This window comes from Impatiens glandulifera, chromosome 7, assembly GCF_907164915.1.
Source record: "Impatiens glandulifera chromosome 7, dImpGla2.1, whole genome shotgun sequence".
NCBI classification, from domain to species: domain Eukaryota; kingdom Viridiplantae; phylum Streptophyta; class Magnoliopsida; order Ericales; family Balsaminaceae; genus Impatiens; species Impatiens glandulifera.
Genome location: NC_061868.1, coordinates 9,465,689 through 9,486,059, shown reverse-complemented (window position 1 = coordinate 9,486,059; position 20,371 = coordinate 9,465,689).

The following is a 20,371-nucleotide window of genomic DNA, read 5'->3' as shown; positions in this document are numbered from 1 at the left end:
ACTGCTACTGAAGCAAGGCTACTATCAGCGCCTCTTTAGACTGCTGCTGAAATAAGGCTACTGTCAGCGCTTCTTCAAACTGCTAATGACGCAAACCGACTTACAGCGCTTCTTCAACCTTGCTGTTGAAGCAAGCCTGGTGTCAGTGTGCTGAAGACAACTCTGTTGTTAGCAACCCTGTTGTCAATGCCTCTTCAGCTCTGCTGATATCAACTCTGATGCCCGCGCCTCTTCAGCTTTACCTGCGCATTAAATATTTGCAGAACTTAGTTTTATTCAATTATCAACGTATCATCAAAACTACGTCGTATTATTTTAATTATCTTAAGTTCATTTTAATCAATTAAAGTGTTTTTCTTAATTCAACTTTATTAAAAATTTATTCTTTAATCTTAATTTAATTAATTTTCTCTTTTTTCTTTCTTTAACTTAATCTAACAATTTCTCTTTTTTGATGATGTTAAAACTAAGTCATAAGAGTAGAGAAATTAAGGTAAATTATATATTTATATAAACATAAATACACAAAATATTAGAGTAAAATATCCCCTTTTGATTTCTTTCGAGTCCGCTCCGAGTTGACTCACAATCACCTTCCCCTTGTCCAAGCTTTTTCCTACTTGATCTTCCCCCTCTGCTGATTCGGATTCAATCTTTACACTAAAAAAAATAAAAATAAAAAGCAACCAATTTTGTCACTAAAATGGATTTAATGCATATTTTTATAATTTATAAGTAAAATATTGGAAATATTGTAATTTATTTCTCAACACAAATGATAAAAATCTGAAAATTTGAAATTTTAGTAAAAACGTTATTTAAAGAGTAAGTAATTTTTAAAATTTATTTCAGTAATACTTTTTATAAATAAAATACAAAATAATATAACTCGTTACAAAAAAAAAAAGTCTAAATAGCAACTAATTTTTTCAACCAAAATAACAATATTGCTAAAATTTTGTAAAATGCAACTAATAAAGCAAATAAAAGTAAATTTGAAAATATTTCAATAAATTTATCAACTAATTGTTTATGGATTATAATTTTTAAAAGTTTAATAAAATTATTTCTAAAAAAGTGAGTAATATTTAAAAATAAATTCTATGATGTATATGTTATCACAATTTATAGGAATTAAATATGACAATAATTATAGAAACAAAATTTTTAAAAATCAATGTAATTTAAATCGCTTACAATTATCCATTTCTTTAAATTTGGTATTAATCTAATAATTTTCGAGTTTAATTGCAATTCTATACCTAAATATGTTAAAAATCTCTTAATAATATTTAAAATTTAAATTTCAGCTTTATTTGAAATTTTTACTATTTTCAAGTTGCAAATATTATTGATGGAAGCATCTCAGCTTATTTCTAAGATGTTATGCAACTTATTTTTGTTTGTATCTTTTGTAGCGTCTATAAATAATAATTTTAGCAATTTTTATGATATTTCATAAGAATTATTAATTAATATTTTTTATTATGCAACTAAATTTGTTTTTTGTTTTACAAATAGTATAGAGTAATAGAAATAGCAATTTTAAGTGGGAAATTTAATGAAATGGCCCTAAATATCCCCTTAATTGTATATGTGGTCACCGCATAATTTTTAATGCGTTAAGGACCACTTTTTTTGACGAAAATACTCTCTTCGCGAACGCGATGAGCCTTCACGTTTCACGAAGGAAAAATGTTTTTATATAATACTCAAAAAAATTTCATTTCGTTATTTTCTTTCTCTCTCTACTTTGCGCCCTCTCTTGCGACGGCGACGGCGACGGAACTCTAAACGAACACATCATACAGATCGACGACCAAAACCCGTTCTAATCCATTATTGTTCGTCATACGTATCGATTTATGTTCTTATTTCCATTATGTTCATCTTCAAATCCTAAACCATTATGTTGTTCTTATTGTTCATCGTGTTCATATTTAGTTTTGTTCATATTTTGTTCATCTTGTTCATATTGGTTGTTCATCTTATCGATGATGATATTTGCAGATGATGCTCTAAATCGGTTCCATTTCAGAGAAGATTCATGTGATCTCGCGAAGCAGCACGGTGGTCACGCGAAGCGGCACATTGGTCACGCGAAGGCCCAACGCGTTACGCAAAGCATCACAATGGTCACGCGAAGCGGCACGGTCGTCACGTGAAGGCCCATCGCGTTACGCGAAGGGACACGATCTTCGCGCGAATGTCCATCACGCGAAGCGGCATGGTCGTCACGCGAAGCAGCACGATCGTCACGTAAAGAACCATTCCTTGTTGCGAAGGGCCATCCCTTGAGCGTTTTGTTTTACCTTCTGACTCAGATTTTGTTGGAAGTTTTCTTTGTTCAATGTTCTTTGTATTTTTTTATGTTCTAAGATTGCCTAGAAAGGTAACTATTTAAGGTGATTAATAATACACTTGTTTCTGTTGTATCTTTTTCACAGGTTTTAGTGGATGATTATCCAATTGTTGGATTATCTTAAATTTGGTTCTTTGTGACAATTGTTTTTTGAGAAATTTATAAGGCCTTGTTAATTCAAATAAACTTAATTACTGTAAGGTATAGATTCTTAATTCAAAAATGAGTTTATTTGAAATTAATCTCAAATCGATTGAGATTTACACTTATAGACTAAGACGAAAACATAGTAGAGAAAAGATTGATAGAGTTGAGGAGACAATGTTTGTTCATAATATTCAACATAACCCTAAATCTATCCAAATTAAAGTCCTTAATACTAAGTAAACCCTAGCAAAAGTCTCAACCATAATTAGGAACTTAACTAATAAGGAAACATAGACAAATAGGCCTGAATATGAGTAGATGAAATTTTTTTAATTAAATAAAACAAAGAAAACCATTCTTCATTCAATTGAAAAACAATAGAAATCGAATTTGGTGTTTTACACAAATCTAAGTACAACTCCTCCATAGCACGTACGTCTGCCGCGTGACGATCGTGCCAATTCAAGTGACCACCGTGTCGTTTCGCATAACACAATGGGCCTTCGCGTGATGACCATGACGCTTCGCGTAACGCGATGAGCCTTCGTGTGATGATTGTGTCGCTTCGCGTGACCACCGTGTCACTTTGCGTAATGCGATGGGCCTTCGCGTGACGACCGTGCCGCTTCGTGTAACGCGATGGGCCTTCGCGTGACAACTGTATTGCTTCGCGTAATGCGTTGGGCTCTCGTGTGACCACAGTGCCGCTTCGCGTGACCATCGTGCCGCTTTACGTGACCACCGTGCCGCTTTGTGTGACCATCGTGCCGCTTTGCGAGATCACAAGAATCTTCCTTAAAACGTAACCAATTCAGAGCATCATCTCCAAATATCATCATCGACAAGATGAACAACTAATATGAACAAGATGAACAAAATATGAACAAAATTAAATATGAACAATAAGAACAACCTCATGGTTTAGGGTTTGAAGATGAACCTAATGAAAATAAGAACATAAATCGATATATATGTTGAACAATAATGGATTAGAACGGGTTTTGGTCGTCAATCTGTATGATGTATTCGTTTAGGGTTCCGTCGCCATCGTGAGAGAGAGAGTGTGGAGTAGAGAGAGAAGAGAGAGAAAGAAAATAACGAAATGAAAAATATTGAGTATTTATATAAAAACATTTTCCCTTCGCGAAACGTGAAAGCCCATCGCGTTTCGCGATGAAGATATTTTCGTCAAAAAAAATAAAGTGGTCATCAGCGCATTAACGCATTAAAAATTATGTGGTGACCACATATGCAATTAAGGATCCTCAGTGTCATTTCGTCAAATTTCCCTTTTAAACTAGATAAATTAAGTCAATTATGTGGTGGGCCCAATTCTTTTCATATTAAATAATAAAATAATTGTGAAATTAGTTCCAACAACATTCAATTGAGTTTTACCTCTTTACCAACTACCAATAACCAACATGTACTCTGTTATTAATAACAAAACTACTTCTTTTTCTTTAGATTTACACTTCCTCTTTTTCTTTTACTCTAACCTCTTGTATGCAAAACACACTGCATCTCTTCAAACAGTATTTCCAAATGAGCAGAGCATATCAAGTAAATAGATCTATTCTTAACCTGGTTTCATATATATATATATATATATATATATATATATATATTTTGATATTTATATATATATATTTTGATATTTATATATGATTATATCCACATACAAGTTAAATCTATTTATATATCAGATCATTAATATCAACATTTATTTATATATTTATGAGCAATTCATATTTTAAACAACAGAACATGTTGTATTAAAAACAGAACAAATTAATCAGAGTATATTTGTTGTCATTAATATGGAACTAATTTAAAATACATTCTGCTTTTAGGGTAATATTGAAGATAATGTATTTGAAAATATTTTTATTTTTTAAATTGAATTTAGAATAGAAACTGTCATAAAATAAAATTCCTAAACACATCTCATTAAAAGATTTTTGAATCCACACGTACATGTAATCGGTTAAGATTTATATAGAGGTTAAAACTACCACTGATCCAAATTAATAAACTGATTTATATATATACATATACTGATCTATGTATATAAAATTTTCTATTAATTATAAATTTTCAATTACAGAAATAATGAGGTCGGATCGTATTTGGATGAATAATTATAAACCATCATCAAATCAACGAGAATTCGTGGATCAATTTTTAAATGGTTTACAAGATTTTATATCATTTGCTACGAGTCAATTTGCTTACATGGATGGTGACAAGATTCGGTGTCCTTGTACTGAATGTCGTACTAAAAATTTATTCCACCTAATTTGTGTCAAACACACTTGATTAAGTTTGGATTCATAGATAATTACTACACATGGATCGCTCACGGGGAACCAATTCAAAATTCAAAAGTGTACCAATATCTAAGGAAATGACCATCACGTGTCATGAATGAATGGAATGATCAACAAATTGGAGGTTCAAATGCATATGAGTCGATAATGTTTGATATTGCATCTAGTTATCATGCCAATACAGAAAATGAAAGTACGACTTCCAATTCAAATGACATACATATTTTGTCTAAAAGATTTTGGAAAGCATTGAATGTCGCACATCAACCAATTTGGCCAGGTCATCCTATTGAGAGTAAATTATCAGCAACTATTAAACTTCTTAATATCAAATCTGATAATAATTGGTTTGAGAGGACTGTGAACAAAAATTTAGACTTTATTAAATCTTTGTTGCCACAAGAAAATGTTTTATTAGATAGCTTTTATGGCATGAAGAAGTTGGTTGAAGATTTGGACTTACCCGTAGAAAGAATTGATGTTTGTAGAGACGGGTGCATGCTATTTTGGAAGACCAGAAGTGATGACGAATCATGTACGTTTATTAATCTTCCAAGGTATAAGGGAAATGGTGATAAGTGTAAGTCATATAAACAACTTTTTTTTTATCTTCCATTGGCTCCAAGATTGCAAAGGTTATATGCATCACACATGACAGACGCTCATGTGACATGGCATGCTCATCATTCTACTAAAGACGGGATAATGTGTCATCCTTCAGATGGAGAGGCGTGGAAGACGTTCGACCACCACTATCCAGATTTTTCAAGAGAGGAACGTAATATTCGGTTGGGTCTTTGTTCTAATGGATTTGCTCTATTTGATCAATTTGGGAAGCCTACAATTTTCCACCAGGTATGTGCATGAAAACACCTTATATGTTTATTTCACTCATTGTCTCGTGGCCTAAAAGTCTATAAAAATATAGATATTTACCTTCAACCACTAGTGATAGAGTTGAAAATTCTATGGAGTCAAGGCGTGCCTACCTATGATGTATCTTGAGGTGACACATTTAATATGAGAGCAATTGTGTTATGGACTATTAGTGACTTCCTGACTTATGGTATGTTGTCTGGATGGAGTACTCATGGAATAGATGGTTGTCCAATTTGTATGAAAAAATCTAAATTATTTTGCTTGAAATACGGTCGAAAGCCATGCTATTTTGATTCTCATCGATAATTTTTGCCCTAAGATCATCCCTACAAACTATATTTTCTTAAAAATAGGGCTGAAATGATGCATCCACCGCATAGGCTAAATGACAACGAGATCTGGGATGAAATTTCACAATTTTATTTTGTTAGTGAGAATCCTCATGGATATCCACTTAGTTTTGGGGATTCTTATAAATGGACAAAGAATATATCTTCTGGGAGCTGCCATATTGGGAAAAACTCCTTATTCGACATAAACTCGATTTTATGCATGTGGAGAAAAATGTATTTGAAAACTTAATAAATACTATTATGAATGCCAAGGGAAAGACAAAGGATAACCTTAATGCTAAAAAATATATGTTCCTTATTTATAATCGTCCGGAGCTTCATGTTGATCTAGAAAGTTCTTCTAAACTGACTAATAAGGCTAGTTACACATTGGCGAGGAATGAAAATCAAGCTATTTGTGAATGGTTGAAGGATTTGAAATTTTCAGATGGTTATGCATCCAACTTATCAAGATGCATTGATAGAAACGAGTGTAAGTTAGTTGGGTTGAAAAGTCATGACTGTTATGTTTTTTTAGAAAGACTGGTGCCAATCGCCTTTAAGAAATTAATTCTTAAATTTGTTTGGGGAATATTGATTAATCTTAGTAATTTTATGCATGACTTAAGTTCTATGACGTTGAATATCTCTAAAATGCAGAATTTGGAATTTGAAATTCCCCTCTCCCCTCATTTTTTGATTCAATGGAGCACCTTTTGACACATTTACCATATGAAGCAAAAGTAAGAGGCCCTGTACAATACAAATGAATGTATCCTTTTGAGAGGTACATACAAATTATTTTTATAACAATTTATTATCTTCGGTGTAATATGTAACTTTAATGAAGATGCATGTATAATATTCATATTTTTATGCAAGTTTCTTCAATCTATTAAGAGAAAGGTCAAAAACAAAGCTCGAGTAGAGGCATCAATTTGCAATGCATATATTCTACAAGAAATTTCAACGTTTGCATCTTATTATTTTGAATCTAATGTTCAATGCAAACGACGAATACCACAAACGAATACAGAAGGGTCACTCAACAATAAAGAACCTTCAATCTCCATATTCAATTATCTTGGACGTAGTAGTGAGACTTCAACTAAAAGATTTTTAGACAGTCAAGAAGCGTTGGTAGCTCACACGTATGTCTTATTGAACTGTCTAGAGATGGATCCATATTATAAGTAAGTATAAAAAAAAAAGTAAACACTAATTCTCTTATGCTATTTCTATAATAATTCCAAATTTTATCTCTATGTATGTACATATTATTTTGTGATTTGAACCAAGGATTTCCAGTAGCCGAAATAGATCGTCAATTTGCTTCTTGGTTCCGATCTAAGGTGTATAATTGTGACTATTTTCCATTTAAATTTAATTAATATTTATATTCACATATTATAATTTGTACATTTCAAATTGTCTAGGAATATAGTCAAGGCTGTAATGAACCAAATAAATTATTGTATTATTTGTCTTTTGGGCCCAAAACACTTGCATCTTCCTTGTCAATATACTTCGTGAATGCATTTGTGTGGCAGCCTAAAGATTATGGATCAAATAAATCAACAATGAACAACGGTATTTGTGTACATGCCCGTGATACAGATTACTATGGATTGGTTGATGAAATAATACAACTCGAATATCCCGGGTCGTGTCTACGTGTTGTATTATTTAAGTGCGTGTGGTTTGATCCTACATGAGGTACACGAGTTGATGAAACTTATAGAATTATTGAAGTAAACATAAAAATGATGTATTCAAAGTATGACACATTCATTCTTGCACAACAAGAGATACATGTCTATTATGCTACATATCCGACTAGAACAAATCAGACCAGTAATTAGATACATGTTTGTAAAACAAAATCTAGGGGAAAGATTGAGGAAAGATGGATAGATGATAATTTAGTGTATCAACAAGAAGAGTCGATCACTAATATCTATACAACTATCCCCTTATATGATGTCAATGATTTGAGTGATCCTAATGGTATAATTTATGAGTTTGAAGATGAATCTGATGAAAATCAATATAATGAGAGTCAATTTGAAGAAATTGAATCAGATGAAAGTGAAGTTGGAGACAGTGAATCTGATCCAAATATTGAAGATGTTGGAAATCAATAAGAATCTGGACAAGATGATGATATATTTTAATCATATATATATAATTAGTTATGTTGTAATGAATTATCTTATGTCATTAACTATATGTTATGTATGTATTAAAAAATCTTTTATTTTGTCTTTTTTAGCTTGCTAAGAAAATTTGATGTATGTCAAGAAGATATTGTTGAGATTTCTTATACATTTATTTTGAGTATTTGATCAGGTCATTCTGGTTATGGAAGCAAAATAGAGTAAGATTTCATGTCTGATTTTATTCTTTTCCAGGTATAACTTATCAAGATGTCTTAAAAGAGTTTTAATCTTTTTAATTATTTAAAAACAAACATTGAATGTCTATTTGAAAGGTATAAATTTGTTAGTTTAATTTAAGAAAACATGCTATTTTTATTTGTTTGGAAAAATATAAAATAAAATAAAATAAAATAAAATAGGTACTATGTTTACTAGCTAATTCTTTTTCCTTTTTTATAAAGTAATTTGCATCCCCATATAATTTATTTGCATTCCCTCCAATACATACTTATTTTCCCTCCAAATTAGTAAAAATTCTATATCTCTCTTGCCAAAACCCTTTTCCATTCCTGACCGACAACATCTCTTTCTTGACGAAATCCTTTTTTGTTCGTGGTCGATAACATATTATGTTCTTCTTCAACAATGAGGTGAGTCACTAATTAAGTTTATTTCATTCAACTATCTACTTTATTTTTATTTTGTTTCGTCAGTAGTGAAAGTATTAAAGGATTGTTGTTCATTTTGAAAACCCTAAAAATTATTTCTTCAATCATTTTGCCAGAAGTTGAATCCTTGAATCATTTTGAACGAAACTAATGTCTTTTCTTCAATCTTCATCAAAGTCTTAGTTCTAAAAAGGGAATACAATCATGTAGTAAATAAAACATCAATTACCTCTTTATCCTCTTTTACAATAGGTTTATGTTGTTGTTTTTGATGTTTAAATATAACTAGAACTTTAAAATGTAGACATTTAAATACATGGGTTCACCGTCAATATTGTTCTTTATTTTAGCTTCTTTGTTTGCAGTATTGTTATGGTTGTTGTTGCTAGTAAATTGATATGTCGTTAGGTTATAATCGTTGTTCCACCTCATTGAAATATGCTAAAATATGTTTTAGTTAAGTGATTAATAGTGTTTTTTAAATAAAATTTTACATTGGATGTCCATTTGAAATGTGAAAATTTTACATTTGATAAAATTAATACTGTTCTTTATTTTAGATGTTTGAAGGTTATGTTCACAATATTTTGTTATGTGTTTCTATCACAACCTTTAATTTGTTATTAATTATATGTTTTGAATTCAATAATTAGAATGAAGATGCAAAAGATTGCTAACAGAAAATGACATGTCATTGTCGAGGAGGAGTCTGAATCAGAATGGGAATCTGAGTTTGAATCAGAAACAAAATATGAAGAGGTAAGTTATATTTTTGTATTTAACATATATTAAGAACTCATTAATTAATTTAATAAAACTATTGTTTATTAAATGTATAATTGTTGTAGGATGAACTTATGATTGAGGCTGTACAAAAAAAAGTTTTCAAAAAGAATGAATAATTCGAAAAAGAAGGGTCATATAAAATCTTCAACTACTACTACTGACAACTTATTAACCAAGAGAAAGAAGAATCTACATGTAGACATTAATCTCAAACGACGTTCAACCATCGAATCCAATCAACCTATCACCATTAACATTCAATCTCTAGTCAACCAAATCCACAAGTCGCCTACAAGGATTAACACCAAACAACCCTTAAAGGATAACCCCAAACCACCTTCTCAAAAGAAATCCAAACCTACTTCAATGGTTAACCACAATCAATCGTCTAAACAACCATCCACCTTAGTTCAACCCAGCTTTTGTCTCATAACCTCGGAAGGTTTTGAGACAGCAAGTATAACTAACCACATACCCCACACACAACATCTAAACTCTTAATATAAGACTCAGATCTAACACAACCTCCATCAAGACTTGAAATGGGTGATCTTCAAGAGAAAGACATAAAGGTCAATGAACAACAAACTATCAACTTCAAGGCATACATTTCTATCGATGATGCAAAACGAGTATTTAATATTTGTAAATTTACAGAATCCATAGATCTAAACAAAATTTAATTTTTAATTTATACATTTTACATTTGAAATACAGTTTTGAGCCAGACATTACAAAAGAGATTAACGAAATAATAATTGGGTATTGGAGGGGTCATTACTTGAACTAACACCAAGTTCCACAAGACATAAAGGATCTTTGGTGGGCATAATTTGCGGTAAGTTTAATTTATAGGTTAACAATATATTATATTTTTAAATTGTTACATGTACCTTCGTAATTAACTAGTATGAATGTTTTGTAGGACAATTTCCAATGGGAACCCACACTGGAAAACGATGTAAACAAACTTAAAAAAAAAGGAGTGTAAAGATTTGAAATTTTGTCACTTGAGCGAAACAACAACTATAGAAGCCCTCACATGTGACTATTGATGATTGGTCCATCATGAAAACAAAGTTTGGAGACAATACATACATCAACAAATGCAAGAAGGCACAAATGTATCGGGAAAAAAATACACAGAAGATGGAGGAGCATCATAATGTGGGGGTTTCATCACTACAAACGAACATAGGAAAAGAATGGTTAGTCCCTTTTTTTAAAATTAATATATGAAATTGAACTCTTTAAAATTGGTAATGGTTATTTTCATGTAATTAATCTGTTATTTTTATAAAAAAAAAAGAAACTTCAAAGACCACCTACAAAGACCACCTACAGTTATGGAAGTTTTTACTAGAACACGTACAAGTACGAGAAATGATAGACAGTGGAGCGGGAAGAGGGCAAAGAAAATGGTGGTAAGTTTTCAAAATTATTTATAATATACTAAAACCATTTTATGTTGTTTTAAATATTTTGTTTATGTAGGAAGTATTTACAGGAATGCAAAAAAAAAAAAGACTGAAAATGAATTATGGATGGAGACGGTAGGAGGTCTTGTAAATGGTCGTATTTTTGGAATGGGATACATTGGAAAAAAAAGATTATTAAACGTAGTGCAATCGAATAATCAAATATATTCAGTGAATAAATTATTTATAATTATAATAATATAATTTTTAATAATAAAAAATAAAATATTTATATAGTTGTTATTAATGTAACAAATTACTTTGTTTTTAAGGATATTTTATATATATATATATATATATATATATATATATATATATATATTATATATATATATATATTATATATATATATATAATATTAATAATAATATTCATATATTTTGATTGAAAATAATCTCTTTATCATTTTATATACACTATTTTCAACTTATATGTTAAATAAATTATAAAATAGTTAAAATTAAGAATTTAAAACCTATTAAAATCATGTATATTATAAGTTAAAATTTATTTTCAACTTACTTTTATATATAACTTATTATTGTATAAAATATATTTTATTTAGTTTTATTATTATTATATATAATCATTTTTAATATATATATATTTTTAAATAATTTAATATTTTAATTAGAAAATGTTTATTTATTTTATAACGATAATTTTATTAATTATTATTTTTTATATTTACTTATATTATAAAGAATATTTTTTATATTTTATATATAAATTTTATTTTTTTTTATTTTATTACAATTATTGATAATATTTCCATTAAATAAATATAATTTACAATTTATATTATAATTAAAATTAAAATATATATTTTAATTAAAATTAAATTAATTATTAAATAATAACTGTACAGTAATTTATAATAATAAATAATATTATTTATAATATAAATAAATATAGAATTATAATAATAATGAAAATTCAAATTTTGTGGCCCAAAATTAAAATAAATATAATAATTGTACATTTGATCAAAAATATATTAAATTTATAAAATATATAATTAGATCATTGATTTCAAAATAGGAAAATATATTTATGGTAGTAAGTATTGATGTGCTTTTGGTGATTTTGAAACCTCCTTTAATAATATTAGTGATATATTATTTATGATGTCTCTATAATGAAAATTTTTGATAAATATTTTAAATAAGAAGAGATTATAAAGATAAACATAAGAATAAGAAAAAATAAATAAATTTAAGAGTATTAAAATGTAACCTCAAAAATGAATTTTAAGTTATGTTGGATTTATGATAAAAAAAATTAAAATATTAGAGATGGAAAATCGACTACAATATAAATAATATAGTTATGGTTAGTGATATAAAAGAATTACAATAAATACAATAAAGATCTTGATGGATAAAAAATGGGCCTACTAATATTAAGGATATAAAAATTATATAAAAAAATAATAAAATCATTTACAAATAGAGAGGAAAAATTAATATATTATTATATTCCATTATATAATATGGAGAGGAAAAAATTTTAATATATTATTACTTTATATATAATATAAAGAGAGAAATAAATAAAATATTAAAAGGAAATAAATATAAAGGAAAATGATATTATACGGGTAAAATAGATAATAATATTATATATACTAAAAATTAAAAATTTGAGACCCCTAATTGTCCGAGTCTACAAACATCACTAACCTATATAACTTATATTACCCTATTTTATTTATACTTAATTATAATTTATATTTTTATACACCTTATACTCTATATAATTTGTACGATGGTATCAAATATTTTAATTGCGATTTTATATATAATAGTTAAAATAATATATGTTTTATATAAATATTAAACAGTAAGTAATTTATATATATTATTAAGTACAAATAATATGTTTTTATATATATTATAAATATATTTTATTTGGAAGGTTATTTTTAAACTTGATTTTAGAATAATTATTAGTAAATAAATTATATATATACATAAGATTATTCATTAATAAAGTATCTCCAAATTTTAAAATTTTAGTATATTTACATAATTCATATTTATATATAATACATATTCTAAAAAATTAAAACTTACCATTACAATTATATAAAAAAAAAAAATTGAACAATTCTGTAACAAATTTTTTATTAAAGATTTAACTCAATTATATTAGTTTTATATTTATATAATCATTAAAACAATTTAATCACATTAATAAATAATTTATATACCTTTTAAATAATATAACATATTTATAAATAATATTAATAATATATATTTCTAATAACTTAATAAAAATATCCATATATATATATATATATATATATATATATATATATATATATATATATATATATATATATATATATATATAATATTAATAATAATATTTATTATACATGATATGATTTGATTGATGATAAATTCTTTATTATTAAACTTTTATAATTTTATCTTTACAAATATTTATATACATATATCATAATTAATTTTTAAAATAATAGAAATGAAGAAATCTAGGTATCCCAATTAATTTCTAAAATAATACAAATTAAAATTTATTAATAAGATTTTTTTATGTTTGATAATCTTAATAAGATGTTTAACTCTAGTTTTATATACCAGGTAAAATTTTTAAATACGGTATATAATAACGCAGTTAAAGGTAAGATTTTTAACTACGGTTTTATATACCGCAGTTAAATGTAAGACTTTTAACTGTGGTTTTATATACCGTAGTTAAAAATAGTTAAAGGTAAGACTTTTAACTGTAGTTTTATATACCGCAGTTAATTGTAAAACTTTTAACTGCGGTTTTATATACCGCAGTTAAAATTAAGACTTTTAATTGCGGTTTTTATGTACCGTAATTAAAAATAAGACTATTAACTGCGGTTTATATATCGCAGTTAAAAGTAAGATATTAACTACGGTTATATATAACGCAGTTACATGTAAGGTATTAACTACAATTTTATAAACCGCCGTTAAATTTTGCCACTAATACACATTTTTTACTAGTGATAATTTTCCTATGTTTTTTATTATTAGGGTTGCATATTTAGATAAATGAATTACTTGAATTATTAGTGTTGCATGTTTAGAGAAATGACTTATTTGGATTAACATGTTAGGTTTCTTCAATGTGTTTTGGTGTTAGTTGATATGTATCATAAGTAACGATTTCATTAATTGGTTAGTATGTTGATTAATTGATTATATGTTGATAGTAATTAAATAGTATATGTTAATTTCATTATATGTTAGATGATGTAAACAATAAAGAACAAACACAGATTTAGCGTGGTTCACCAAGATAAAACTTGGCTACATCCACCCAAAAGAGATGATATTATTAGGAGATAAGAACAGAGATTACATCAAGACAAACTAGGGTTATGACACGAGTTTATATAACACTCGGTCCCCTAAAACTCTAATAGATACAGAACTGGGACTAGAAATGATGCTCTCAAAGCAAAGACTTCAACTTTCTAAAGTGCTTGAATGCACCTTTAAATAAGCTTCAACTAGATCAACACTAATATTTTGGCAAATAATCTCTAAAATAATATCACAATACTTAATAACGAAAGTTCACATTTTCTTTTGTGTTAATCTTATTTCCTTAAATCAAGATTACACACCAAAAATATATAATTTCCTTTTGTTCAATATTCTCTTTCCTTGCATCATCAATTCAAGACATCTCAACAAATCTCCACCTTGACTTGAATTCCCTCAAATACCCCAAATGTTTAATCAATGCCCAAATATTTTATCTCCTCTCTCTAATCCAGAGTTGTCATAAGACAACTTAACAAATGCATTTGTTAGTGCCAGATGGCCTAGATGCTCTCGCCAGTTCTAGATGGCCTAGATGCACACGCCGGTGCCAGATGACTCAGATGCACTAGCCATTGCAAGATGTCTCGGATGCACTTGCGGGTGTTGAATGGCCCGTATTAACTCACGAGTATCGGATGGCCCAAATGCACTCGCCGTGTCAAATTACTTAGATGCACTCATCGGTGACGAATGACCCAAATGCACGCGTTGTGCCGGATGGCCCAGATACACTCACCGGTGTTGGATGGCCCAAATGCACTCGTCGGTGTCAGATGGCCCAGATGCACTCGTCGGTGCTAAATGACCCAAATGCACTCGCTGGTGCCAGATGACCCAGATGCATGCGCTATGTCGGATGGCCTAGATGTACTCACTGGTGCTAGATGACCCAAATGCACTTGTGGGTGTCGGATGGCCCAGATGCACTCATTATTGTCGGATGGCCCAAATGCACTCGCCGGTGCCGGATGGCCCAAATGCACTCACCATCTTAGATGACCCAAATGCATGCACTATGTTGGATGGCCCAAATGTACTCGTCGATGTTAGATGGCCTAAATGCACTCGCTAGTGTCGAATGGCCCATATGCACTTCCCGGTGTCGGATGGCCTAGATGTAGTCGCGGGTGCCTGATGACCAGATGCACTCACTAGTGTTGGATGACCTAGATGCACTCGTCGTGTCGGATGACCCAAATGAATTCGCTAGTATCAGATGACCTAGATGCACTCGTCGGTGTTGGATGGCCAAAATGCACTCGTAGTGTAGGATGTAGTCCATATGCATTTGTCAATGATAGATGTGATCTTAGACGAAATATTCAATGTTAGTGGTGGACCAGACGTAATAGCAAATGCTAGAGGTGGCCTAGATGCATTAGTCAATGTCAAGGATGGCCCATATGTACTTGTCGTGCTAGATGACTCAGATGCACTCACCGGTGCTAGATGACCTAAATGTACACGCTGTGTCGGATGGCCCAGATGTTGTGTCGAATGACCCAAATGCACTCATCGGTGTTGGATAGCCCATATGCACTCGCGGTGCTAGATGTGGCCCATATGCATTAGTCAATTCCAAATGTGGTCCTAAATGCGTTAGTCAATGCTAAAGGTAGCCCAGACACATTAGTCAATGCTAGAGGTGGCCCATATGCATTAGTCAATGTTAAGGATGACCTAGATGCATTCATCAATGCTAGTGGTGGCCCAAATGCGTTCGGCAATGCTAGAGGTGGCCTAGATACATTAGTCAATGCCAATGATTAACCAGATGCATTCGTCAATGCTAGAGATGGACCTGATGCATTTTTCAATGCCAGAGATGACCTAGATACATTAGTCAATGTCAAATTTGGCCTAAATGCATTCGTCATTGCTAAAAATGTCCCAAATACATTAGTCAATGTTAGAGGTAGCCCGAATGCATTAGTCAATGCTAGTGGTGGCCCATATGATCTACCGTCTCTCTCTTCTAGATTTAGAGTTGTCTCCAAGATAACTTAACAACTCCTTTGTTAACCAAAATATTCAAGTCTACTCAACAAATATCCACCTTGACTTGAATACTCCCATTGTTACAAACCATTGCGCAACTTCATAATCAAATACAGTTCTTTGTATGTGGATGGTTTTGATGTATCCACCTCCTCCATAGTAACATGTAGTGCATAATCAACCATATCCTCATAACTGTATCTCTAATGTGGTCTAATTCCAATTCTTTTTAACAACATTCAACTACACTTTGATGAATAGCTTTAGTGGTTGAGAATCTAATAGTTCAGGCTTTGGCAACTCAGCCTCAACGTGGTGTTCTTCTCTTCTTGTAGTAAAAACTCCAACTCCACCTATTTATCAACACTACCACTTTCTGCTACAGACCTCATAATAGAGTCTGTCTCTTTTGATACTATCTCTGTAGCCCACAAATATTTCAATCTTATCTATTTACTCTAGTTTACCCTCATTAATATGACAATAAACTATGAAACAAAAAACTTTCAGACCTGAGCTATCCGCAAACTTGTCCGACCACACCCCGTTAAGTGTTTGTATTTAATCTCGATAATTTAGCAAATAACATGTTGTAATGATTGTCGCTTCCCAAAACCTTTCATCGAGCTTTATATTATAGAACATGCACATCATTCTCTCAAAAAATGTATGATTCATCTTCACCTCCAGAATGACCATTTCAGCGGTTATTTCTGCTCATATCGACAACGTCAACGACCCCATGTTGTTTTAGTAGAGCCCACATCTTGATCTGCCACATTATCTTCTCCTCTAAAATGACAATCTCAACGGTTGTTATGCTCCTATTGATAACTTCAGCAACCCCATGAGCCCTATCATTTTAGTAGAGCCCGCATCTTGATCTGCCACATTATATACTCCTCTAGAATGACAATCTCAACGGTTTTTCTACTCCTACCGATAACTTCAGTAACCCCATAAGTCATTTCATTTTAGTAAAGCCTGCATCTTGATCTGCCACATTATATTCTCCTCCAGAATGACAATCTCAACGGTTGTTTTTCTCATACTGATAACTTCAGAAATCCCATAAGCCTTGTTGTTTTAGTAGAGCCCGTATCTTGATTTGCCACATTGCCTTCTCCTTTAGAACTTGTCGTCTTAATGTTTGCTACTGCCATCTCAAATGAAAGAACAAATAATCGAATAACTTAAAGCACTGATACTAGTTTATTATAACGGAATGCGTGAGATGATGTAAGCAATAAAGAACAAACATAGATTTAATGTGGTTCACCAAGATAAAACTTGGCTACATCCACCAGAAAGAGAGAATATTATTAGGAGAACGGAATAGAGATTACATCAAGACAAGTTAAGGTTATGACACGAGTTTATATAACACTCGGTCCTCCGAAATCCTAACAGATACAAAATTGGGGACTAGAAACGATGCTCTTAAGGTAAAGACTTCCACTTTTTAAAGTATCCGACTACACCTTTAAATAAACTTCAACTTGGTCAACACTAATATTTTGACAAATAATTTCCAAAATATTATCACAATACTTTCCTAGTTATATTATCATAACAAAATATCATATTTCTTTTTGTGTTAATCTTATTTTCTTAAATCAAGATTACATACCAAAAAAATATATTTTCCTTTTGTTCAATATTCCCTTTTCTTGCATCATCAATTCAAGACATCTCAACAATTTTTGTTAATTACTAGTTAAAATGAAAATCTTCGATAAAGTTGGATGACTATATGCCGAAATGATACAAATTATATTCAAGGGTTGAAATTTTCATAGACTTCGCGATTAGGTCTATTAATAGAGATTTGATTCTTGTCCGTGTGTGAAGTATGGAAATCAAACTTTTGAGAATAAAATAGTGGTTAGAGATCATATAATTGTATTTGGGATTTATCAAAATTATAATTTTTGGTACTTTCATGGGGAAACGAGATCTTCAAATAATAGGGACAATATTAATGTAGGTACTGTTGATGAGGATGATGAATTAGAAGACCTTATAAATGAAAATCAGGGTGCAGGAGAGAATGATGTTAATAATGAAATTAACAAAGAAAATGATCAATATGATCAATTTATGGAAGATATTATCAAAGATTGTATCCAACCGTTTGAGCCTCAAATAGTGAATGTGATGTTGACGGTGTTAAGGCATTCTACTGATTGTTGTGTGATTCAAAACATCCCTTGTACGAAGGATTCTGAATTTCAAAAGCATCAACCTTACTTCAATTACTTCACGTAAAAAATGTTGGTCAATGGACCAACACATCATTTGACTTATTGTTAAAGTTGCCCAAAGTGAAAAATTTATGAGTTAATTCTGAGTTGCCAAGTTTATACTATGAGTGTAAGAAATTTATTACAGACATCGGTTAATTTATGATAAAATTGATGCTTGTAAGAATGATGTATGTATTTTCGTAAAAAATATAAAGATTTTTAAGAGTGTAAAGTTTGTGGTGTGTCTAGATGGAAAATCAACTAATCAAGTGGCACACTTCGGACAAAGGTGAATGGGAAGTTAATTCCAAATAAGGTGTTACGATATTTTCCACTTGCACCAAGGTTGCAAAGGTTGTACATGTGCTCCAAAACTGCTCCTCAAATGACTTGGCATAAATATAGTATTAATGTTGACGATGAAGTCTTAAGGCATCCAACTCATTCAGTGACATGGAGATCCTTCGATTAAAAGTTTAAAGAGTTCTCCTCCGAGCCTCAGAATGTAAGACTTTCTCTCGCAAGTGACGGGTTCCAACCATTTGCAAATGGAAAGACATCTTATAGAATTTGACTTGTTATTATTATTCCTTACAACGTCCCTCCTACAATATATATGGATAAAAGTAACTTCATTCTTTCAATATTAATCCCTAGGCCAAAAAGGCCCGAGAATTTGATTGACGTGTTTCTCGAGCCATTGATTGACGAGTTAAATGAGTTGTGACATACCGGTGTGATGACTTATGATGCGAGCCGTAAAGAATATTTTAATATGCGGATAACTATGTTATGGACAATTAATAATTTTCCGGCATATTCAAATTTATTTCAATGGAGTACGAAGGAAAAACTTGCATGTTCGTGTTGTAATAAGAATACAACTTCGCTCAGATTAATACACTCCTAGAAAGATTATTACATGAGTCATCGAAGGTTTCTTCCACCTATTCATCGATGGCCTGGGAAAATAGATTTTTTTACAATAATATTGAGTTAAGACTAGCACCTGATCTTTTATTTGGAACTGAAATGATAATGCATGCAAGAGATTTAAAAGGCATTTGTTTGACTAAATATCATCTCAAAAAAAATTAAAATTTCCCATCAATCTCAAGGTGATAATTAGAATAAACTTAACACATTTTTCGAACTATCATACTAGAAAACGTTGTTGTTGATGCATAATTTGGATGTGATGCATATTGTGAAAAACATTTATGATAGCGTGTTGGGCATTATAATGGATTTAAAAAATGAAAGTTGGACTCAAAGCTCGTAATGATTTGGAATTATTGAACATAAAGCATTCATTGCATCCCGTTGAGGTCGATTGTGTTCTTTAATGTCCGACAGCCACATACACACTTTCCTCGGATCAGAAAAAAAAAAGTTTATGTATATTTCTTAAAGATGTAGAAATTTCTAAAGGGTTTTGCTCCAATATTGGAGGGTGTGTAAATGTCAATGATATAAATTTTTTTGGATTTAAGAGCCACAGTTGTCATATCCTCTTAAAGTATTTGATTCCACTTGCTAAGTGTGTTATACTTTCGGATGATGTGTACGATGCTTTAGTACACTTGTCTAAGTTCTTCTAATTGCTGTGCCAAAAATCCTTAAATCGAGATGAATTGGAAGAGTTGCAGGATGATAT